The sequence below is a fragment of the Erinaceus europaeus genome, chromosome 18 (assembly GCF_950295315.1).
Source record: "Erinaceus europaeus chromosome 18, mEriEur2.1, whole genome shotgun sequence".
Classification (NCBI taxonomy): Eukaryota; Metazoa; Chordata; class Mammalia; order Eulipotyphla; family Erinaceidae; genus Erinaceus; species Erinaceus europaeus.
Genome location: NC_080179.1, coordinates 51,985,073 through 52,011,111, shown reverse-complemented (window position 1 = coordinate 52,011,111; position 26,039 = coordinate 51,985,073). Strand labels below are relative to the sequence as shown.

The 26,039-nt window shown below is 38.4% G+C and overlaps 1 protein-coding gene across 1 annotated transcript in view; it reads left to right on the top strand.

Moving 5' to 3' along the window:
* Positions 1–26,039, top strand: part of NCKAP5 (NCK associated protein 5) — a 1,079,978-nt gene that overhangs the window by 579,548 nt on the left and 474,391 nt on the right.

Below are 26,039 nucleotides of genomic sequence, written 5' to 3'. Positions count from 1 at the left end.
CGCGTATCTATGGGGACGGAGCTCCCGGGGTGGACTGCACATGGTTTAAAATCCTTAAATGCTGAAAAAATATCCTTTAGCTCTCGTATCTCAGCCACTAGGTCCCTTAATGGTGACGTATCAACAGGGGGCGGGGTCAGGGATGAGGAAGCCTCAGGCGGAGCTGAAACCGCGGCAGCAGGGGCCGGGGGCGGGGTCAGGAAAACGGAAGCTGCAGGCGGAGCTGAAACCGGAATGGCAGGGGCAGGGGCGGGGTTCAGGAACGCAGAAGCTGCAGGCAGAGTTGAAACCGCGGCGGCAGGGGCCGGAGACGAAGCTGAAACCGGGACGGCAGGGGCGGGGTTCAGGAACGCAGGCGGAGCTGAAACCGGAATGGAAGGGGGTGGGGTCAGATGAGGAGCGTCCGAACACGTGTGCGTGTCTGTGGGAACGGAATTCTTGGGTTTAGCCGCTGATCGCTTAGGATGTCTAAGTCTTAAGCACATGTGATTTAACTCTCGTACCTCAGCCTCAAGGTCACTTATCCTTATGGCATACCACGTTTTACATATCTTGAAAGTGGCGACCACAGTTAAAAAAATCCAAGGGGTAGCGAAAATTAAACCTTTTATGACAGCGGGAATCTGTCCCAGGTCAAGAGATAATGACTGGGACACCTCCTCATAAAACGAGAAATTTCCCACGGAGGAGGGAAACGCGGGGCCACAGAAGTGGGCGGATGCCACTTACCTGTGTCTGGGCGGTTTCGGAGACCTCAGGCCGGGCGTGGTGTGGGTACGGAACACGATGGGCGCCAGATGTTGTTGAGGTGGTCTGGTGTCGGGCTGTACCGCGGAGAAGAGAGCGGACGTCCAGAGCATAGGGGTACACAAATCTTTATTATAGGATGGGGGGGGAGGTTTGGTTCAGACCACGTGGAGCCAGCCGGCAATGGCTGACCACGGGGTGGGGGGGAGCAGGGAGCAAGACCTCAGAGAGGGAGAGCCGAGAGGCCAGAGAGAGAGAGGGGAGGGGTGAGAGGGCTTTTTATTGGGCGACAACCAGGGGTGACGTGTAGGGCCAGGATTGGTTGAAAGGGGGCACTCTAGGATTTAGCGGGGCATAGAAAAACCTGGGGGCGGAGACTGCATCAGAATAAGTCCTCAGCAACATTATAGTATTTACATTTTCTGTTCATTCAGTAAATCACTCTAGGGACTGACCATAGTTCCAAGAATGACTACAAATTATATAGAACTTTTCTTATCTAAGAGGGTTCTATTCATTAATACTAAGAAGAAAGTATTTTTCCACAAACGCTTGTTGAATACCCACTTCCAGGAATATGACTACCAAGACATCGTCAGATCTGAATCTGATCAATTGTCATCAAGATTTCTCCTGAGAAGTATTTGCAGTACTTTGTCATGCAAGCATCTTCCACAGATATTTAGATACCAGTTTATACTTTTATTCCATAATTATTTAAAACTTAAAAGAAAATCCCTGACAATTGAACATTTGCAGCATTAACTCCTTTGAGACTGATAATGGATTCTAATTTTCTACAAATTTGTAGTTTGAATTTCATAAATTATTTTGAAAGAGAATTAATGTGAAGGTTTTTTCCCCTTTCACATTATTTATTTATTTATTATGTATTTAAAAATTATTTGTGACTAAAAAGTGGTTACAAGATTATAAGATTACAGGATATACACCCACCATTCACATTCTCTATTTCCACCCTCCCACCTTCCAAAGATTGCCAGCATAGTTCTCACAAATCTTAGAAATAGTTTGCTTGCTTCTTCTTGCTTCTTGGTTTTTGGTTTGTTTGTATTTCAAGTCCATGTATATTAGATCTCTAGATTCCACATATGACTTAAATACTAGTTGTTTTCTTTCATCTTTTTACTTATTTCATTCACCCACAGTACCATCTTTTTGATTACACAGTAGTATTCCATGAGATATATATTGTGAAAGTTTCAATCATCCTTAATTACATGGTCATATTTTTTATAAATTTATTTTTTATTTAAGAAAGGATAAATTAACAAAACCATAGGGTAGGAGGGGTACAACTCCACACAATTCCCACCACCCAATCTCCGTATCCCATCCCCTACCCTGATAGCTTTCCCATTCTCTATCCCTCTGGGAGCATGGATACAGGGTCGCTGTGGGTTGCAGAAGGTGGAAGGTCTGGCTTCTGTACTTGCTTCCCCACTGAAAATGGATGTTAACTAGTCAGTCCATACTCCCAGTCTGCCTCTCTCTTTCCCTAGTAGGGTGGGGCTCTGGGGAAGTGGAGCTCCAGGACACACTAGTGGGGTCTTCAGTCCAAGGAAGCCTGGCTGGCATCCTGATGGCATCTGGAACCTGGTGGCTGAAAAGAGAGTTAACATACAAAGCCAAACAAATTGTTGAGCAATCATGGACCCAAAGGTTGGAATAGTGGAGAGGAAGTGTTGGGGAGGGGGTACTCACTGCAAACTCTAGTGTACTTCTGCTTTCAGGTATATATTTTGCACTTGTTTATGGGTACGTGTGAACATATGCTCTCTCTCACAGAACCTGGTGTATATCTAGGTTTTGGGACTTTATTAGAAAGTGATCCACCTGGGATGGAATTAGAGAATACTATGAAAGGAAATGTCTCACCTGAGTAATGAAGCTGAAGGGTTGTCATTCCACATCTGAAGTCTCTAGGCACAATCTGAGCTGAAGCATGTTGAGGTGGCAACCCTTGCGTTGATTAGGTTGCAATTGGCTGATGCAATATTATTTGATATGGATTGGGAGAGGCATGCGGGAAAGTGGGCCCTATCCTAAGGTTCCAGGACTGGGGAAAATATAGACTCTCTAGTGGAGATGTGAGGTTCCTGCTGTCTTAGGCTTCAAAAAGACAATGGATAGTTAATGTTATCATCACATTATTTCGTAATTGGGTTAACTTTGAAAAGTCCTTTTGTTAAGGTTTGCTATATAGTACCCAGTATCTTGTAAATAGCTGTGCCACTGATTGCCTCTAATCTATTTGGTCTGGGCTTTTGAGAGAGTCCGCATATCAAATACACAGCCTATATATTAAGAAGACTCAGTCTGTGTTTTAAAAACCTCGAGACATACAATTAATTTTTCCCCTCTCATATTAATTAACTAGTGATTTATATGACTACACTTTACTAGGAGTGTGCATAAACACCATTCCCACCACCAAAAGACTGTGACCCATCCCTCCCACCCACTCCCACCCTCCACTGGCCCAGGAAGCCGCATGTCTACCCCTCACCACAGGGTTTTTACTTTGGTGCCCTACTTTCAATTTAGTCAGATACTGCTTTTACTTTCCCTTTCAGATCTTCTTTCTCAACTTCTGTTGATGAGTGGGATTTTTCCATACTCATCTTTATCTTTCTGACTTAGCTCACTTAACAAAATTCCTTCTAGCTGTGTCCAAGATGGGTCAGAGAAGGTGGGTTCATTGTTCTTGATAGCTGTATAGTATTCCATTGTGTATATATACCACAGCTTTCTCAGCCACTCATCTGGTGTTGGGCACCTGGGTTGCTTCCAGGTTTTAGCTATTATGAATTGTGCTGCTGTGAACATAGGAGTACATACCTCTTTTTGGTTGGGTGTTATGGAGTCCTTGGGGTATAAGCCCAGGAGAGGAATTACTGGATCATATGGAAGGTCCATGTCTAGCCTTCTGAGAGTTTTCCAGACTGCTCTCCACAGGTGTAGTTATGAACGTAGATGGTGCATATTTCCCTCTAATTTAGTGTTTTCATCTCCTATGAATATATACTTTAAAAACCTATTGCTGGACCAAAGGTATTTCTGTGCCTACTTGTTTAAAGATTGGGAAGAGAGACTTTGAATTTCACTTATGAAAAAAAGTAGCAAAACTGTCTCTAAGCCTTGATGAAAAATATGGTGTTTATTATGGAGGATGGGCAGGGCAAGGGCTGCAAAGCATGTTACGTTCTCTAGCTATACACCCGTGGTCTTATAATTTTGTAAAACATTATTAAGTTTTAAAATAAAAGTGTATTAGGGGGTGTATTCTGCATATCTGGTACTGATGTGTGGAATGCAATCTTTAGTAAGTGAATGCTATACATAGAAAAAAGCATTTAATTTGCAAAGGAGAGATATCAGAGGTGTTAAACAGGGCGGGGGGGGGGAAGCAATTTTACACCATGTTTGAAGGACAAATGAGTAGGAGGTAGGAGAACAAGTACTAAGTGCTGGAGTTTATAGAAATGCTCATGAGGCTTCTGCAAAACTGTAAATGAGATATGCCTTATCGACAAATTATTCTGAGTTAATGACCCCATGAGACAGAGGGAGAGGCATCACTTTTCTAAAGTTATAGAAGATATATGATTTATCTAAGAACTTTGTTTGGGTCCTGTGCTATTTCTAAAGCATGAGCTATAGTTATCATTTCAAGCTGTGCATTTGCAATTGTAGGAAACAAAGATTTAATGTCTTCACAACAGATCATAGAATCTATAGTTAACTTTTGAATTGTGAAAAAAATAAAGAGACAGCAAGACTTTCACACAAATGAGTAGGACTGGGCTTTTATGGCACAATATGAATAACGAGATGGTTTGTTTAAGGGTGATTATGGCAAGGAAATAGAAACCTTATTTATATGTGTCTTTATCATTAGCATATATTTACTTATTTCTGTATTTTTATCCTCACTGGGAGCGCACAGATGCAATACTTCAATATTGTATATTGAGACTTCTTCAAACCAGATATATAGAGAGATTCAAATTAGAGACTAAGAGAGTGGGAGAGATACCACTGTACTAAGGCTCCCCCCTTGCTATGATGGTCCCCTGTGGCATGCTGGATATTGGAACTTGGTCCAAACACATGGCAAAACATGAGATGTCTTGCTACCTCGATCCCCTTGTTTCATTTTTTATTAATTTATTTATAAATAAAATATATGGACAAAACCACAGGTAAGAGGGTTACAATTCCATACAAATGCCACCACCAGAGTTCCGCATCCCATCCCCTCCCTTAAAAGCTTTCTTATTCTTTATTCCTCTGGGAGCATGGACCCAGGGTCATGATGGGATACAGAAGGTGGAAGGTCTGGCTTCTGTAATTACTTCACCACTGAACATGAGCATTAGCAGGTCAAACTGTTCCCTTATTTCTTAAGCTTAGAGTTTTCTTCCCCACTTAATGACAGCTCCATTAGGAAAAGCATCATGTCTTTATATATATATATATAGACACCATATCCCTCAGATTATTTGCACAGTAAATGTTTGTTGACACAATGAATGACAGGAATTCTAGAATACCTTCATTAAATGCCTATGCATTAACATTCTGGGTCTTCATGATTAATACAAAGAGATAGTAAGATTAGTTCCATTTTTATGGTATATTCATTGTAAAATGTTTGCAGAGCTATTAACAGCAGAGATGTGCATCAAGTCCTACTGTCAAATAAATGTTTTACACACTGCAAGGCATAAGTGGTTGGGGGAAATAGCCAAGAAAAGTGTTTGTGTAGCAGAGCCTATATCCTGTTTGAATATAGATTAGATCATTAAAAAGCAACTCATTTCATCCACTTATCAGTGTTTGCGTACAGTAAAGTCTATTAATGGAATGTGTATGGAGAACACTGATACACCATCTCACTCCATCATAGGATTCAATTCTGCCATTAATCCTGAGGATTGATTGAAAGAGAGAAACTGGGAGTCAGGTGTAGCACAGCAGGTTAAGCGTAGGTAGCGCAAAGCGCAAGGACCAGTTTAAGGATATCGGTTCAAGCCCCTGGCTCCCCACCTGCAGGAAAGGTGGGGAAGCAGGTCTGCAGGTGTCTATCTTTCTCTACCTCTCACTGTCTTCCCCTCTTCGCTCCATTTCTCTCTGTCCTATCCAACAATAATGACACAATAACAACAACAACAATAAATAACAAGGGCAACAAAGGGGAAAATAAATAAATAGAAAAAAAAATTTAAAGAAAAAGAATTTTTTTTCATTGTTTTTTTCTTTTTTTTCTTTTTTTTCTTTTGTTTTTGCATTGCTTTATCACTGGAGTTGTAGCTTACTTTAGTTACACAATGTTCTAGGAAATCGGATTTTTGATCAGAACTCATTTACAAGAGTAAAAAAAGTCAATAGGCAAAAAAGGTGAGCTACCATTCATGCTATCAAGGGAAAAACCAAATGGATCTGGGAATTAGATAAAATAATTTGTTCATTCAGTCTTTTAATTAAACTTAGAGAATGATATATCTCAAGATGAAGTGTTTTACAAATTTTATGGCTTAGAATTCTCTTCATTCTACTTTTTATATTCCTTATTTCTGATTAAGTTACTTTCTGTACTTTTTTTCACATTCTGTATTTTAATATATTCAAGTGATTCTAACATATTGTCATTTTTAAATAAATTTATATTGTTACAGATGATATACGAAAACAAAATCATCACCTCTATAATCAGCTCAAAGTTACTCTTTTCTCCCAGTTTTTTACATTTATCCCATATACACACTTTCATAGCATTCTCTGTGTTATATATTTCTTTAGAAAAATTAAGTGAAACTATATAAACAATGAACTGTATGTTATTTTAATGAGGCATGTCAATTTAATCCAAAAGAAAAATGGACTAGACCTGGGCAGCAAATAAAAAGTACAGTTTGTTCAGATTCCTCCTGTACTAGAATAAAAGTATCCAAAGAACTTGAGTTTTCCTTGTTCACTCTTGTGAGTCCACTGCACACCTGGAATGTAGCTAGGTTCAGTAAATAGCAAGAACTGATGAAAGAGGACTTCAGTAGACTTATTTAGGATAGTTCCTACAGATTGCAGATGAAGACTTTGTGCTAGAATTGTGAATTATTTGATATGGTGTCATAGAGAAATGATATTTCTTTAAGTAGAAATTGAGAGGAGGTGCTGATTGTGCACTCCTTTACCAGTCTTTGTGTGCATCCTGGCTCATGTATGTGAAAAATTGAATCAAATATACTAGGGATGCTATGAAAGCAAATCCAGTCTAAGACAGTAGTACATAATAAAATCCAACCACTAGAGCAATGAAATTTACAAATTGTCTATTACTATGCAGATGATGCAAACTAGAAACATGGGGACTATGCCAAAGTATGTCTCTTCTAGTTAGTATATTCCACCTTGTATAAATACAAATAGGTACTCAAGAGGGAAAACTGTGCTCTCCTAGTCTTTGAGAAAGCAAACAGACTTAATGAAAACAACTCATGCTTTTGTTTATTATCTTCTGGTCAATTAATCACTTCTTTTTGCTGTAAAATATTGTGTACTGTGCTCCTGCAAGTGATAAAGCTAAGCTATCATGATGGCAAAAAGATGGATGATGTTCAGTTTTCTGGTTGACCTTGCCTTTGGAGGACATTCAGTGGTTACCATCCACCAATGTGCATTGAGTCACCAACAACTTCTCAGTGTCTTCTCTTTTTCCCTTTTTAGAAACTGGATCTGGTACAAAAACTCTCATTACAATACAACTTCTAGATTCTTTTTTTTTCTCTAATATTGATTCATAGGTAAAAGGATGAATCTGTTTCTGACTCTCACTTGCGCTCTACTTTTGTCTTCTCTATGCTACTCAGGATGGGCTCTGACCCTGTAGTGGAGGGCTGCATTTTTTTTTTTAGGGTTAGGATTGTATCTCTAAAGTGATGATGGAATAATCAGTGAGTCTGCCTATCCAAAGACCAAAAACATAAGTCCACATCAGCTTCATTAGTATCAAGATTTTATTTGATTCTGAATTTACTTGTCATGTCACTTTCAACTGATTCCAAGTAAGTGTTTTTCCCTTTTATATCACCCAAAGCTCTGAAAGTCTGAAGCCATATCTTAATTTATTTTGTAGAGCCATATATACTTAATTTTTCCATTCCTTCATTCAAATAGAGAGACAGATGGAAAGACAGAAGAAATACCACTACACCAGAGTTCCTTCATATATATATATATATATATACTATTTATTTATCTTCTCTTTTGTTGCCCTTTTTATTGTAGTTGTAGTTATTGATGCCATCATTGTTAAGTAGAACAGAGAGAAATGGAGAGAGAAGGGGAAGACAGAGAAGGGGAGAGAAAGACACCTACAAACCTGCTTCACTGCCTGTGAAGTGACTCCACTGCAGGTGGGGAGCCCTGGGCTCCAACTGGGATCCTTTTGCTTTACACCACATGCGTTTAACTTGCTGCAATACCACCCAACTCCCACCAGAGCGCCTTCTAATGCATATGCACCTCTCATATGGTGCCCTTGCTAAAATCCAGTTATGTTAATGGACTGATACTGTGTTGAGCTATCACTCTGGGTATTGAACAAATTATTTTAGCCATCCCTAAATCAATTCCATTAACCAGAGATAAACACTATTAAAACCTTATTTTTAAATATTTTTATAGTTGTTTGTGTTAATGTATGGCTACGTTTCTGTTTTAATATTTAAAAAAATGTAATTATACTAATGAAAAGTTTGTCTTTCAGCTATTAAAATTATCCAAAAATTAGAGGTAACTTAGATGATTACTGCTTTGCAATTTTCTGTTAAATGCTGCATTATCTAAAAAGTAGTAGATGCCTAATCATCATTAAGAGAGTTTCACATGTTTGGGACTTCTCAACACTGTTATTTGCCAGAACTTCTCTGAAGTAAATATTGCTATGAACTCTAAGAGATACTGCTAGGCTAATAGTCTAAATCAGGGATTCTCAAATTCCAGTGTATACGTCAAACTGGATTTTCACACTCCCATCATATCTGTTTTTGCATGGTCAGGTATTTTAAAAATAGATTTTACTATAAACTACACCCCCCCACACACACACAGGCACATACATACACACATACTATAGTGGACCAAAAAATAGAATAGTTTTTACCCTTCTGTGGTAGCTATCTGCACACAGAATGATGAGAAACTACCCATGTAACAACAGTCTTATAAACCATTATTTTCCTAATAAAACATAAGCAACTCTAATGAAAATAATAGTTCTTAATTATTTTTATTTTTCATTAGTGATTTAATATTGATTTACAAATTTGTAAGATAATAAGGGTATAATTCCATATGGTTCCCACCAGCAGAGTTCTGTGTTCCCATCTCCTCTATTGGAGACTACTATTTCTCCCAAGGCCAGTGATATGGGCTGATACTTTAACTATATATCTGTATCTATATCTGTAATCTTCCCCCTCTTTTCTCAGTGGTCTTGCCTTAACTTCCTTTCTAAGTCACCTGTACACTTATTGGTGCTTCTGAATATCTTTCCTTTATTCTTCTTCTTCTCAGCTAAAGAAATAGCTAAAGAAATAGCTAAAGAAAAAGCTTCTGAATATCTTTCCTTTATTCTTCTTCTTCTCAGCTAAAGAAAAATAGTGCCTGGCTTGCTCTAGTGTTTCCCAGATTTGCTTCCTTTCACTGATGGTATAAAAACAAAATTCCTGGTGAGAAACACTTTATTCCTGGTAGAATGGGGGTGCAAAGCCTTCTGGTTTACTTGCCTTATCATTTACCCCTCTGGGGATATGGACCAAAATTCTTTTGAGGGTGCAGAAGATGGAGTTCTGTCTTCTGTAGTTGCTTCTCTGCTGGACATGGTTGTTGACAGGTTGATCTATCTGTTTGTAGCCTTTAGGCTGCCATCTTGACTCTAGGCCCAGTAATCTTGTTTTGATACCATCAGTGAAAGGGAAGTGAATCTAGAAAACACCAGAGTAAGTCAAGCACAGTTAGTTTTACTTATCTGAGAGAGAAGAGAAAAAATGAATAGGAAAGACACTTGGAAGTAGTAATAGATGTAGTGGAGACCCAGAAAGGATGTGAAGATATGACCCTTGGAAAAAAAATGGAAAAAAGTATAGATATAGATATAGATTAGATATAGATATAGATATAGATATAGATATAGATATAGATATAGATATAGATATAGATATAGATATAGATATAGATATAGATATAGATATAGATATAGATATAGATATAGATATAGATATAGATATATAGTTATAGCTAGAATTACCTCATATCAGTTACCTTGGGAGAACTACTACAGTTTCCAGTGGAGTGAATGAGGACACAGAAGTCTGGTGGTGGGAACTATATGGAATCATACTCCTATTAACTCACAGCTTTTAAAATCAATATTAAATTACTAATAAATATTTTTAAAAAATAATAATTTGGTCTCCCAGTAGAACAGATTAAATAAACTTGCACATAAAGGCACACTGTTAACACCATAAATGTACCCAGTATATTTGTACAGAGAAATGATTGATTTTTTGTAATCACTGATCAACAGTATATATAGGGAAAATAAATATTTTAAATCATCTTGATAATTTGACATACATATATATATTTAAAAGGATTCCTAAAATGTTAATTCCTAAATGAATTAACATTTTTGACACCTCACAGATTTAATTTTGGGGCTGGGTAGTGGTAAAAACACTTTAAATTATACTCTACGAGCATGCTTTAATTATACATTGTGGTTTGTCGGAGCTCGCATGGGCTGGCTCTCAGCTAGAAAGGTAAACTACTGAATTTCTCATCATGGGGGGTGGGTCTGGATTAATATAGAAGGCTAAACAAAGAACAGTTTTCACATACATCAGAACAGGTTTCTTAAAGGTCAGCATGCCCCTATGGCAGGGGCTGGTATGACAAGGGTTGATACATAAAGATCAATACAATTAGTCTCCTGATGCAGGCGTTTAATTATCCAAAGGCATTTGAGAGAAGAATAGGGGTTTAACCAGTAAGGTGAGATAGAGAAGGAAGAACAAGGCTTTAAAGACATCAAAAGGGCTCCAGGAAATAGGGTTTGGGGGGCTTTTCACTTGTCAGGTGTTAGGAGTGTGTGACAGGATGTGCTCTTTCTTTGTGATCAAAAGGTGAAGTGGAATGTGTGAACTTTGAGTGCAACCATGTGGCTGACAGCTGGGGGTGTAGGCTCTTTGTGAAGCAGGAGTCTTACAGAGGAGAAGCTGAGTCTGATAGACTTTTCTCTCTTGGCTCATCTCTATGGAGAGAGGCTAACAAGAGAGGTTTCTTTTCAGACCTCCATCTGTGAAGATGGGGGGATCTTCCCTAAGCTCTACCAAACTTCCACATAGTCCCACAGTGGTATATCACTAATTGAAAGTTTGTACCCTTACCAATATCTCTCTATTTCTTATACCCTCTAGTTTTTGACAAACACATTCTATTCTGTGTTTCTATGAATTTAATTTTTAAAATATTCTATATACAACTGACCCAAACTAGTATTCCTTAGTCCTGCTTATTTCTCTAGTGCATACCTTCCAGGCTCATCCATGCTATTGAAGTGGATTTTCTAATTTTTCAAGATGGAATAACCACTGCATGGAGTACATATTTGTATGCACACACAGTTTCATTTCAAGAATTGTCTCAATGGGAGACAGTGACTGTGAAAAAGACTAGAGCATTATGATCATATATAGTATGAGGACTGAACCTTCAAACTCAGGCATTTGAATCCTGTGTTCTGTCCACTGAGGCTTTGGACAAATTTTCTTGATCTGTTCATTTTACAACAGACATTTAAGTAGTTTTTGTACCTCAGCTATTGTGAGTAATTCTGCAATGAATGTACATGTGCAGATAGATATTCTCTTGTAAGTATGTCAAGGGACTTAATACCCTCCTGCTTTTGTTGATTGATTTTTTAATCAAATTTTATTTTTTCTGTATTCACTATATACATGTCAATAATATCACTCCATTAAAGGGTGACGACAAGTACCAAGGTAATATTGCACTATCAATCCATTCTGTAGGCACTAGCTTTTTAAACACCCCCCTCCGCCTTTTCTTTTTTTCTCTTTCTCTTCTTTTTCTCACAGAACACTGCTCAATTCTGGCTGATGGTGGTGTGGGAAGATTGAATATGGGACCTCAGAGCCTCAAGCAAGCATTATGCAATCTCCTCACCCACATTAGCTTTATTTAATATGGCATTCAAGGTTATTCCGCTTCTCTTCATTTACTGTCCTCTCATATTTTTCATACTCAGCCTACCTCAATGATATTTCCTCAGTTTCAACCTTTGGCCTTCTGAGAATGTTGAATACCATTCTCTCTGCCAAAGATATCCAGTTTCTGTGCTCAGAAATTACTAGCACTAACACTTTTATCCTAACATCATCTCAAATATTCCATTTTCTTGGAGGTCACCTCTGCCATCTCTAGGCAATTGCACAAAATCTGCTACTTTCTTAAAATTGTTCTTTTATATATGTCAGATATTCAGAAAGTTGCTCTTTTGACTCTTTCCTAACTGACTATGACCCCTGAAGAACTAGTATAAAAAAATAATAATGTGTTTAGCACTTTGTACAACTCTTTGTTAAATATTTATTTATTCCATTTTTTGCCCTTATTGTTTTTCATTGTTGTAGTTATTATTGTTGTCGTTTCTGCTGCATAGGATAGAGAGAAAAGAGAAAAGGGGAAGACAAAGTAGGGGAGAGAAAGATGGACACCTGCAGACCTGCTTCACTGCTTGTGAAGTGACCCCCTGCAGGTGGGGAGCCAGGGGCTCGAATGGGGCTCCTTATGCAGGTCCTTTCACTTTGTGCCACGTGTGCTTAACCTGCTGTGCTAATGCCCAACTCCCTGCGCAAGTCTTTACACATAGTGAGAGACCTTTAGATTTGGGGAACTCCATGAATGAGATAAAGGACAAATAAACCTATGAAAGAGAATGAATGAATGACCTCTGAGTACAGTTTTCTTCCTCAGGTGCAGTATATGTTCTACTCCATACAAAATTCTCTCTCCTGGTCATGAGAGCCAATACCTCTATCTTCAGATAGGAATCTGCTAAGATACATTGAGGATCATTCAGGTTTGCAAATAGCTCAGAATTTGTCCCATTTCCTACATGGACTAAATACACAGACTCTTGCTGAGTAAGACTTACACCAGTTGTGTTTACCATCTAAATTTTGATGTAATCAAAGCCATTTACTATGCCTTTGATTCTTTCCTTCTTAAACCTTAAAATACCCTTGTTGGTAATCATCCCATTGCTGCCTGTGGAATGAATGTGTCTGTGCTTGCCATACCCCTCAAGGACCTAAACTAAATTGCCCTACAAATAATTGGTAATCCCTGGCTTTATCAACTCAAATACCTAAAGGACTTTCAGCTTAGTGTTTTATTGCTAATTCTCTATATCAAATTTATTAAGGAATGTATAAATGGTTGGTAAATCTATGAATCAATCAATAAATGAATAGAAATGAAATTATCTCTGCATATCTGTAAGGGTATTTTGGAAAGTAGCATTTGAACCACTAAACTTAGTAAAGAATACCATATTCGCCAATAAGTACAATCATCATCTCACACATTGAGGGCCAGTAGAACTAATACATGAACAAGGTTTCATTAGTCCTGTCTTTGAGACAGGAGTTCCTAGTTCTTCTGCCTCTGGACATAGGAGATTGTCGGGCTGCGCCACAGAGAAGAGAGAGAGGAGATCTGGAGCGAAGAGAGAACACAAATCTTTAGTTGTGCTGGCACCTCAGAGTTGGGTGAGAGAGAAACAGGTTGGGCCACGTGGAGGTAGCAAAAATGGCCGCCTGTCTAAACACCCAAGTGAAGAAGCCAACAAGAGCAAGAGGTATGGAAGAAGAAGGGCTTTTATGGGAGTAGCTCTCCTGAGAATGGGAAAGGGGAGGAGTAACCACAGCACTCCAGGGTAGGATAACAACTCTCCTGAGAATAGGAAGAGGGAGGAGCAACCAGAGCACCACAACCATTGTGGGGAATAGACAATGCCCTGAGGGCACAACATGGCAGAACAGGCGCTCTGAGAATGTCCCAACTCTCACGGGAACTAGCAATAGCCCAAGGAGACAACATGGCAGATATGACTGCCTCTGCACAATTTCCCAGCAGGAGATCTTAATTCTTAGGCCTTCAGACTCCCAGACGTAAACTCAGTGATCCTCTAACCCTTGTCCTTTGGACTTGGAATGAATAACACCACTAATTTTCTAGTTTTATAACTTGCAGGGATCAGATGGTAGAACTTCTTGATGTCTATAACTGCATGCATCAATTCCTCTAATTAATATCACAGAATATATACCCTATTGATTATATTTCTCTGGAGAACGTTAGTAATACAGTATTTTTTAGTAATACAGTATTTTTATGTCCTATTTCATATGCAAGTGAGCTTGCATCTGAAAGGACAAAGAAAACCTTGTCATCTTTTTGTAGATTAATCTGATCAATTGCCAAACATTGTTGACCTGTTTTACTTACTACCATTTATAGGTAGGATCACAAAGACAGCAAAGCTTAAAGGTTGTTCTAAAACAGAGCACTCAAGATACTCCATTTCCCCAGCTAAGCAATCACTACAGCAGCTACTCTGAGCCTCATCTTCCTTTTATGGCAGAATTCTCAGAGCAGGGTGCAGCTTTTATGTGAGAACTCAGTGCAACAATCCCATATAAGTATTGCATCATTTTAAATTTTCATAAACTGTAATCCATAATGGCTCCCGAAGCACCAACTATTTTCTCTCTACAACATACCATGCATTTTTAACTGTCTATAATTACACAATTAAACAGTAAGCCGTAGAGGCTCACAGGAGTCATTAACTCAAAAGTGTTTCAACTTTCAAAATCTTGCAGCAGGGGCAGGTCCTGCATGAGGAGATGGTGGGTGGAAAAGGAGCACACCCATTCTCAGTTCACTCTTTCTCTGGGGAGTTTCACCCCCTAGAGAATGTGTCCCAAGGGAGGGAATAAAAAAAAAAACTGAAACCCTAGTACCTGCATAGGAAATAGGGAAGAGTCCAGACCTGGAGGACTTGGAAGGAGTAAGTTGAACAGCTCTTCTTCCTATCTTTTATGCCAACTAGTCAGTGTTCTTTAGTGGAAAACCCCCAAGAATGCCCTATTTGGGCACACTCACTACACTGACATAAATTATCTCTTTCCTTGAAAAGCCCATAGTCTTATATTGTTTCTGTGAGTTAACGTTTTAGTCTTGCAGTGTTTGCATGTCTTCCATTGTTTCAGTGAGATAAGCCTACATGAATACACACCATTTTCATACATCACATATGTCAATTGTACATCAAAGATACAAACTGAAATGATATAATACTGAAATGGCATGTACGGAGAATAACATCTAAAACATTTTATATTGGCATCAAAAATTCTTTGGTGCAATACTGGTACATTTATCCATTAACCTTTTTCTTCACTGAAACTTTTGTGAAATTTTGTGTCTTAAACAGTTTCTCTCTCATACCACATGTACCTAGAAGGCCATCTTCATATACAAGGTATCAAAAATTTAATTTCCTCTTTATTCACCCAAAGTATTTAATGCATTGCAGTAAAGATTTGTTGGATAATCATGACCACACTAAAAACATATCTTTATTTTCAAGTTATAGAAAAAACTTGCAACTTGGAAAAAATAAAGACAGATTTTAGGATAGCATCTGTGTGTACTTGAATGGAAACAATTAGCAAATAAGCAGATCAGATTTCCTGTCCTTAGTGTTGTTTTCTATATTGTAGCCAAATTCTATTTTCCCTATCTTCCTAAAATTGTATTGTAGTTTTTGAGTTGATTTTCACATTTTGGGGGGGGGGATGTCAGTTATGTTTGGAAGAAAGATAAGTTAGATACTATGAGATTTGGATAATGTCACTATGCCTTAAAACATCTTTACTTAGATGTTTTAAGAAATAGAGTATATATTTTGAGATTACTTAAATTTAAAATAAACGAGACTTTTCAAGTACATACCTATATTTTACACCCTCCCACATAACACCACTTGTAATGTGCTGTTCCACCTGCATTCTGGACACAGTCCTGTCTGAAAGCTACACTGTGCAATCACATCTTTGCTTCGGTTGATGATCCTGATTCTACTACAGTCTGTATTTCCTTCTTTGGTAATTCAAACTCTTCATTTCAATCTCGACCTAATTAATTGCTCCCAGTGAAAATTTGCCATTTTTCCAGTCATATCTTTTTTCTCTCCCCTATTCTGACAGCCTGAATTATTTATACTCATCATTCCAGTAATGATTTCCTCAAATCTAATAGTTTATTTATGTATTTATTTCTGTGCAGTTTTTCTCTGGAATTCCATACCTGCACAACTCCACTGTTCCCTATAGTCATTTCCTTTTCTCTTTTCTTTTCTTTTCTTTTCTCAAAATAGAGGGTGAGAAATAGAGAGATATACAGATTGAGAGAGTGAAGGAGAGAGACACTGAAGCACTAGGCCAGCATCTGCAAACCTCCTTGCACTGCAGGTGCTGCCATGTGATAACCCGGACTCACACCTGGGTCTTCAGGCCTAGCGATATGTGCACTCTGCAAGGTGAGCCTCCAGTGGACCCCACACTTTTTGAATCTTAATTCTTACATACTTGTTTGCTTTGTTTCCACAGCTACATTTTAAGTTTCCTGAGAGTGGTATCATGCCTTAACATTGTTCAATAAATGTTTATTAGCTAATTTTTATTCGGTACACCATGAGTTTAATAAAAAGGTTCATTGACCATTTAGAGATTTAAAGAAGGTTTAACATTTCACATAATGGGCCAAGTAATATTTTAGATTTTGCTGGTCTTTCCAATTTTGTTACAATTAAGGATAAAGACAAATGTGGACAACAGGGAAGTCGGTGGGCGTGGCTGTCTTCAAATAAGATTTTTCATACAATATAGAAAGCATGAGAAATTTTGTCAATACCTGGTTTAAAACATAGTTAGGACATATTTGCATCATCTTCTGGCTGGTGATGCACATGGTACCTGGGAGAGAATAAGGCAATGCACAGCAAAGGTTATAGGAAGTTTACTGGAATAAACAAATTAAAAATGGTCACCAGGGGAAGTGAAGCATGAGCAGTAAAAGGGAGCCATCTGCCTCACAAAGGAGACTGAGGGAGAGACAACTGCCTGCTGCTGGGCAGGAGTAAGCTGGTTATGTGCCTTTCAGTTGAAAATGGGGTCTGTGGGAAAATAGGGGAAGGAGTGTTTTGCTAGCCACCCTGGTGTCAGGGGCACATATCTGACTTAGTTGCCAGGTATGAAGCTTTATTTCTAGATACTGTCATTCAGAATGACTAGAAACTGGCTGCTGGCTTTTGCACTTGAAATGTTTAACCCCTGGAAGTTTTCACTGGTTGGTCTCTGAACTGTTGTTTTTCTCCCAGCCTAGCAAAAAAACAAACAAAAAACATATTTATAATTTTATGCCACAGAACCTTGGGACACCTCTCTTAATGTGTACCCCATTTAACCTTAGAGTAATTAGTTTAGAACAGTGAGGATCTAGTGCAAAGCGTAAGGACTGGTGCAAGGATCCCTGTTCAAGTCCCTGGCTCCCCACCTATAGGGGGTCACTTTGCAAGAGGTGAAGCAGGTCAGCAGGGGTCTATCTTTCTCTCCCCAGTCTGTCTTTCCCTCCTCTCTCAATTTTTCTCTACCCTGTCCTACAACAACAGCAGCAGCAGCAGCAGCAACAACAAAAAGAACAGTGAGAATCATTTGGGACATATATCATATTTGCCTGTCCAAGGAGAGAATATGTTACTTTCCCTGACATGCTCCCAAAATATCTCCAGTAACACTTTTGCCATTATTCAGAATTTCATAGTCAAGTGATGATTTTTTAATTACTTAAAATTATAATACTTATTCTGGGCAATCTCGCACATTACTTTTAGGAACTTAAATTTTCCCAGCATTATGGAAGCTATTTTCGTTATAATTCATAAGTGTATTCATTGCCTTCTATCCTTCAATTCTTTTCTGTAAGGCATGCTGAGGAAATCACTAATTCATGCAATATAGAGAGGAAATACAATGAGTGAGGCACTATGGAACTGAGTCAGGATTGAGTTATAGGTTGTCAATTATAAGACTGTTTACACAAAGGAAAGTCAGTAACAACTCTTGTACTAACTAGAACAAATATTTAAACTCTGATGTATCTATATTATGAACTCCTTTTTTCATCCATTAAACTTATACATAGGATAATTTTATGCTTCAAAGATTGTTGCAGTGAAAAAATAGATTAAAATGCATTTATAGAAACATTTATGTTTCAAAGTGTATAAATATGCACAGATAAAAGAGCCTGATAATGAGGTTCACCAATTTGCAACAGTGAACTTCTTAAATGGTGGAATCTCCAACAATCGTTTACATCATCTTGCTGCTACATTTCATATCTTTTGAAAGTAACCATAAAGTATTCATTTAAAAGGAAAGATGAAATTGGAGAGATATTTTAAATATGTAAACAACTGTGATAATGCTAACAGTAAAGCATGGCCTCCATGAAAATCTTTAGAATGATTTTTCACTAGGCAAAATAGAAAATGGTATTCCAGTATAAATGCTACTGTATTCTTGAGGGTCAGGAGGTAGCTAGAGGGTACAACCCAGAAAATGGGAGTGGTGACTGGTGTGGCTTGGAAAGGTGGAGGCTGGGCTTGGCTGTTAAAAGGTTGACCTGTGGGCTTGGCTGACTCTCTTTTCCATCCAGGTCATCATATAAGTAACAAGTCTTGTTTTTTTCTCTCTCATCCTAACATGTGACTGTTCTCAGTTTCCCAAATAGAATTTAAAATTCCTGAAAATCATGCTCTCTCCTCAGTTCTTTTTTTTTTTATTTATTCCCTTTTGTTGCCCTTGTTGTTTTATTGTTGTAGTTATTATTGTTGTTGTCGTTGTTGGATAGGACAGAGAGAAATGGAGAGAGGGAGGGGAAGACAGAGAGGAGGATAGAAAGATAGACACCTGCAGACCTGCTTCACGGCCTGTGAAGCGACTCCCCTGCAGGTGGGGAGTCAGGGTTCGAACCGGGATCCTTATGTCGGTCCTTGTGCTTTGCGCCACCTGCGCTTAGCCCGCTGCACTACAGCCCAACTCCCTCCTCAATTCTTTATTGAGATAATGCATGACAAACTTTTAAAATGTTGGGGAAGCAAGCGTTGGCCCCCAACAGTCTGGCAGTAAATTTATAATTGTTCATCTTTACATGCTTTTCAGTATTAAAGTATTCCTTCAGTCAGAGTACTGTGCAGAACTGAATGGTTTTCATTTCATTTTGACTGCGAAGGGTTAACCAGAAAATCATTTGCCTCAACCCCTCTCAATCTCTAAATCGCCTTTGCTGCTGTGGCTCATCCAGTATTATGAATGTAATTGAATTCCCCTTTGATGATTCAGTGTGTTGAGGACCTTAGGGCTATAATGCTGACCATCAATTATCATTGTATAGGACAAAAGATATAGATGTGGAAGATACAGAATATTGAACAGAATGTGAAATGACTCCTAGATAGCCTCTAGAAATTGCTTTACTGTATAAACCCCTGTGTCAGTGAGTTTCTGCTGTGTGTCTTTTCCTTTCTAAAAGCTTACAGGGAAGGAAAGAAAATAAGAAATAATCTATTGGCTTGAACTTTCTAACTTCTAAGTGTCATGCCTATCCTTTTCCTTTTTTTTATTTTTCTATACATAATACAGAATGCACTTTGTTTCCATGTTATTATCTTTATATCCTTCCTTGAGTACTGAAATAGGACCAGAGTATTAGTTCTGGTTCATCTGCTGGTTCATCTCCTGATTCATCTGCCCCTGGTACATAAGAGGTCCATAACCTTATTTATATTAGCAAAAACACGTGTTTTATTGCAAAAATTAAAGAAAAGATATTGCTTAATGGGAGGTAGGATTATTCCATCCCGAATCTCTCTCTCCCTGTGTATTTTTTATTTTTATTTTTTAAACCATATTATTTATTTAATTTGATAGGACAGAGAGAAAGTGAGGGGGAGAGTGGATAGAGAAGGAGAGAGACACCTGTAGCCCTGCTTCACTATTTGTGAATCTTTCCCCCTGCAGGTGGGAATCAGGAGCTTGAGCTCAGGTTCTTGTGCAATGTATGTGCTTAATGAGATGCACCACCACCTCCACCTGCCACCATGCTTTTTTTTTTTTTTTTTTTATGGTCTTCAGGGTTCTCAGTCTCTTCCTGTCCAGATGTGGAGGTTGGGTTAGTGGACTACCTCTCATTTGTGGAAGTTCTTTTAATCCTTTGTTGTAAGTATACACTTCTAAGCCTGTATGTTTATTTAATTCTTTCTTCCAGAAGTCCTTATATTGAGGGTATTGCTAGGCTTCTCTCATGTAAATTACCAATATTTCCCAGGTAGAGTTGAATGAATCAGTTCCTAGGCCCCTTTGCTGGTTCATTTCATGTAAATCACCCTTCCTTGTTTTTCAGGTCTAGGAGTATGAACTTCTAGTTTCCAGGCCTGCAGGCTGACTTGTTCAGTTATACTAAATCTACTTTTGATTGGATCACACCCAAAACATCCCAGGTTTCATCAGACATTTTTTTAAATTTTTATTTTATTTATAAAAAGGAAACACTGACAAAACATAGGATAAGAGGAGTGCAACTCCACGTAGTTCCCACCACAGAGCTCCATATTCCATCCCCTCCATTGATAGCTTTCCTATTCTTTAACCCTCTGAGAGTATGGACCCAAGGTCATTGTGGGATGCAGAAGGTGGAAGGTCTGGCTTCTGTAATTCCTTCCCCGCTGAACATGGGCGTTGATAGGTCAATCCATGCTCCCAGAATGCCTGTCTCTTTCCCTAGTGGGGTGGGGTTCTGGAGAATCCAAGTTCCAGGACACAGCCAAAATTCTTAACCAAATGTTATCTGGCGGGATTAAACTGCAAAGGCCATTTAGGGGGAAGAGAAGTTGTAAAAGTAGTAAACAGCAATATAAAAGGGATCTCAATTTATATATTTATGTTAAGAGAGATAATGTTCTGCAGTGCTTTTCTTATCTTTTTCTGGTTTTGGTATTTGGATAATGCTGATCTACTAATATGGGTTAGCAACAAGAGGAAAGAAGAGATACGAAGCTTGTCTCACTCAGCCTTGGCAACATAGCTTTTCTGTCTGACTCACACTGAGTTGAACCTTATCAGCAATTAGAATTACAACCTTCAATCCAACTTTTTCCTAACTAATCATCTAGCAGAGAAAGACCCAGGGCAGATTCTGATGAGAACCATAAAGTAGCTGGTTCCAGAGTGATGTGTAACATATTTTAAATCCAAACTTACTTAGACTCCAGTTTTTAGTCAGTGTTTGGCATTTGGAACAAAGACATGGTGAGAAGTGCCCATTGCCCTACCTCTGTTGTGTGGAGGGGATCGAGAAAACAAGAAGATCCCCTTTTTGGTTTGCTGCTGCTCTGAAGAAAAGAATTTCAAAGCACACAGAGTCAGATGTATGGTCTTTATTAGACATGTAAAGGAATGGAAAGGACTCCAGGGATAGATTTCCTGAGGGTCTATGGGTCCTAAAACACAAGGTCAATGACCACGGCCCAAGACCCCTCTTTGTCCAAGACCCTCTTTTTCATAGCCCTTCTCACATCACACTGGGGCCCACTTTTCATTGCCCTGATGGAGTAAACTCACCCCACTTCGTATAGTGCAAGAATAGGAAAAAGGGAAATCCTTCACCAAGTGAAACTTTGTTCCAGGTATGCAAACTCAGTGAAAACAAAATAGACTCTCCAGGACCCTCTGTGTCTTGAATTTTCCCTCAACAATCGGACTCACCTTCTTCCTTAGTAGCCTGGTCCAGTAACATTGTTGAATGCGAGTATCTTTCTCGTGTATTGTGCATTTGCCACATTTGTTGTTGCAAGACAAAATGTCTGGCATAAGATCAGGGCTAATTATATGCAGAGATAAGTGATCTTCAAAGCCTAGGACAGCCTCTCCATTTTACAGCTGAGTCTAAAGTTCTGAAGTTAGCTGGAGAGCAGCATGTTGGTCTCTTACCATTTCTGGTCTTTCTTTTCCTGTGCAAGTGAAGATTATGGTGTTTCATACACCAAAGCATCTTGCAAATGGTGGGTGAAGACACATCTTCCCTTCTTTAGGCCTGGGGTACATAGGGAATCCAGGAGAGAAAAAGGCAGCAATGCATCAAATGTTATAGGTAGTTAATTGGAATATACAAGTTAAGAAGAGTCGCCAAGATAGAGGCAGGTGGACAGTAAAAAGGAGATATCTGCCTCACAGGTGAGCCAAAGGGCAGGCAGCATGTCCACAAGGTGAGAGTGAGCTGCTTGGTGCTAGGCAGGAGTGCACTGGTTATATATATTTCATTGAAAAGTGGGTCTGTGGGAAAATTGGTGGAAGGGTTGGGTCCATAGCTGCCCGGCTGTCAGGGGTAGAATGCCCTATTCAGATGTCTTCTATTCAATTGCCAAGTGTGGAAGCCTTGTTTTTTGATATTCAGAAGTGATTTTTTTTTGCACTTGTAAATTTTCTAAGCCTGAGGGTTTTCTCTAGCCTACCTCTGAACTGTCATACTGGCAAAAGTCTTATAATTTTATGATACAACAATGATTATGGGATTTTTGAAATCAGGATAACTGGGTCCATTTCTGTTTATGACTCTCACTGTATTCTAGTTTTTATTTTACAAGTGAAGTTGGACATTCTTATAGAACACGCAAAAGCTTATTCAGAGTAGCCAAAGTTAAAATAAAATAACTTGTATAAATTTTAATAGTGACAAATATCAGTCTCCCACAGAGCTTTCCCCAACCCTCCCCCAGGAATCAGTTCCTCTGTGCTTTCTACTCCAGTGCTTTTCAAAGGATACAATTGCATTACTAAATGCTAGCAATCATAAGCAGTGAGAAGTTTCTTTTTCTGGCTTTCACAAGAAAGATCTTCTTTAAGAAGCACCATCTGGAAAGTGTTTAGTTGTGAAATGACCTTTCTTTCCTTCATGCCTCCAAGTTTCTGGAACTGGTTCAGCAAATAAAAAGTTAGTTCAGATCAGCCTGAAAATGTGGGCCTTTCTGCTTGTTTCTTCCTCATCCTATTAGAAATAAATGTACCTGTTCACCCCAAGAACAGAACAGACTCTGGAAACTTGACAAAGGCAGGAATTGAGACATTTTATTTGATTCTGCAGAATCAATCGAACACTGTCCCAACCTGGCTTCAGACAGCTAAGTATTTATTCCCTAAAGCAAAATCTCTCACCCCCAGTTTTTCTATTGGTTGTATAATCTTGAGGTCACAATTTTGTCCACATCTAAGTACAGAAAAAAAAACAATACTTCAAGCACATCTTTCTTCATCAGTTACTTAGTTACTGATAGAGAGGACCTGTTGCTTGACAGTCTGGGGTGGGGGTTGAGGTAGAGCTGGTGGATGGCTTTTCTTGTGAAATAAAGCTCTTTGTATAAGTTTTATGTTGAATTCTCTTCCTCGAATGCTGCTGGGGATGGGGGGAAACACTAAGGAAACATGTGTCCTATTCTGATTCTTTATATGTACTAATGCTTTGAAAATGAAATACTCTTCACTTCTTACAATTCAGTTATTAAAGAAGTAGTGGCTGGGTAGTGGGTCACCCAGTTGAGTTCATATGCTATCTCATACTAGGAATCAGGGTTCAAATCCTGCACCCCCAATACCTAAGTTTTATAAGCCATGGAACAGTACTGCAAGTGTCTCCTCTCTCTCTCTCTCTTACTCTCCCCTCCCCTCTACCTCACTCACTGTCTGTCCAAAGGAAAGTGAAAAACAAAGCAAACAAAAGCTTTTAGCAGTAGTGGTGTCATCCTGTAGGGTGCAGGCACTGATTCCCAGATATAACCCAGGTAGTACACAGAAGAAAAATTTTAAAAAAGGAGAAGAAGAAGGAAGGGAAAGGAGAAGGGAGAAGATTCCCTTTTGCCTACATTGTCAATGGAAGAATCCATAGACTGACTAGATCCCTAGATAATGGGTTGGCCTGGTATCTACCACAAAGGCCTTCACTAAGTGAGCCAGTCTCCTGCTCTTATCCATATTTTGAAGTTATTTCTTTATCTGAGGAGCTTAGATTTTTATTCCAGTTTTTAAAGCATTGGATATCATTTGTTGTGTCCAAACTGCTATCAGGTTTATGGGGTTTGGCCACAAGTTAAGGAGAAAAATACATGTAGGATATTAGTGGGATCTAAGCTAGTCTTAAGTTTTACTGCATTTACTTGTTTTATGATTTTAATAAAAGTTGTCATAGGGGCAATGATTGTCCTTTTGTTGACATATGTATATTTTTGATATGTATCTCTTGGCCAATGGTATAGAGTGTTTCTTCTAAAGATTATCAAGGAGTGACAATATTGCCAATGCTGTCAGAATAGACGAGAAGATATATCTTATTTTCTTTTGTGTAGCTAGTTGAATAGATAGAGTGATTGAGGAGTCTGCTGAGAGGTTTTAGAAGAGTCTATGATGCACTATCCATTTGCTTCCTCGTGGACACTTTATTTTCCTTCCTCTGATTACTGGGAGTATAGATACAATAGAATGTACTTCTCTGCTGCATCCCGGTCTGGAAAGCACTATCAAGTAATTAGAAATCTTGCCCAAATCCATGACTTTCTTTACTCTTAGCCTTAATCTTAGCCCACGTTCAATCAGGCCTGGTTGTATTCAACACTTGATACCAACTCTGCAGGTCCACTTAACCTCAGGAGTTCCTTTACTTAACCTGACAGGTGAGTGATCCTTTTCAATAAATTGCATGATGCAAATCTTTTTATCTCTGAATTTGCTTTGCTGGGACATGATTATAGTAGTCAGTGAGCAGCTCAAGGGGTGTTTATGATATTGCTTTGCCCACTTAGGCCTTTACAACTTACCCAGTCATATTCAGCCTCTTTATTGTCTGAAATTTCTCCTTATATCCCCAGCTTTTGGATGAATATGCCATCTCTGACCTAAGTATAACCCTTAATACTTTCCTCGCATTGACCATTCTGTAGATCTTTATGTGGATATACTGCATCTCCTAGAATTAGGATAAGTTTGTTAGTCCCTCTGAACACTGCACATTCTGCTTCTAAATTGCCAGAGCATGGTATGCTCTGCTTTGAAACTTAATTATTTGATTTCTTAAGTAATTTTATGTGACCTGGGGTTCTTTTTATCCCTCTCTAGGGGCTATATTCCAGAAAAGCTCCCGTCCTCATAATTCTAATTTCAGTTGTCTGTTGTCCTAAAGGCTAACCAGGAAATGATGAAATCTTTTATAAGCATTATAAATTTTGGTAGCACAAGAATATCCTAGTAGAAATACTATATACTTTATTGGAAATATAGAACTGGATCTTACATGAGAGATCAAACATGTCAGATTATGTATAAGGGACTTCTCCTTTAATAAAATGGTGATATTACAATCTGTAACTATTGAACAGTGGCTGTACAACCGACACTTCCTTTCATTATTAAAGGTGACTTATCTGTTCTCTGAGAGTTTCAGAAAAATCCTTGAATAAGATAATTGCTGTGTAAAAAGGGGTTTGGAAATTAAAATTTGTCTCTTGCATCTAATTGAAGTATTCTCTGTAAAGCAATTTAGATTTCATGAAGCTATACAATATCAAATAAAAGTCTTATATGATAAAGTTTGCCTCTGACTTTGATATTTAATTTCCCTCTTCATCATTCTCCTTTTAGTTAATGGTTTCCAAAGGTTTGCTAAACAGTTAATTTAATATTTCTGAGATTAAAAGAAATATAAAACAGAATTTTACATGTTAGGGGTAAATAGCATTTCCTATTAATTACATGGGAAATCAGTTTCTTTTTTATTTGGCATAGAAGAACACAAAGGACTCAGCATTCCATGTGAAAGTGTGACGTAAGTTAGTGAAAGAAGGAGGGGAAAAGAAGGTGAGAATGTGTGTAGGATAACTTAGAAACTAATACGGTCTCTTTTATTTGCTGAATTTGTCTAATGAATTACATTAGCAGTATCTTGCTTATGATTCTAATTCATCTGTGGGTAAGTTTAGAGTCTCTGTAATGAATTTAAGTGTAATT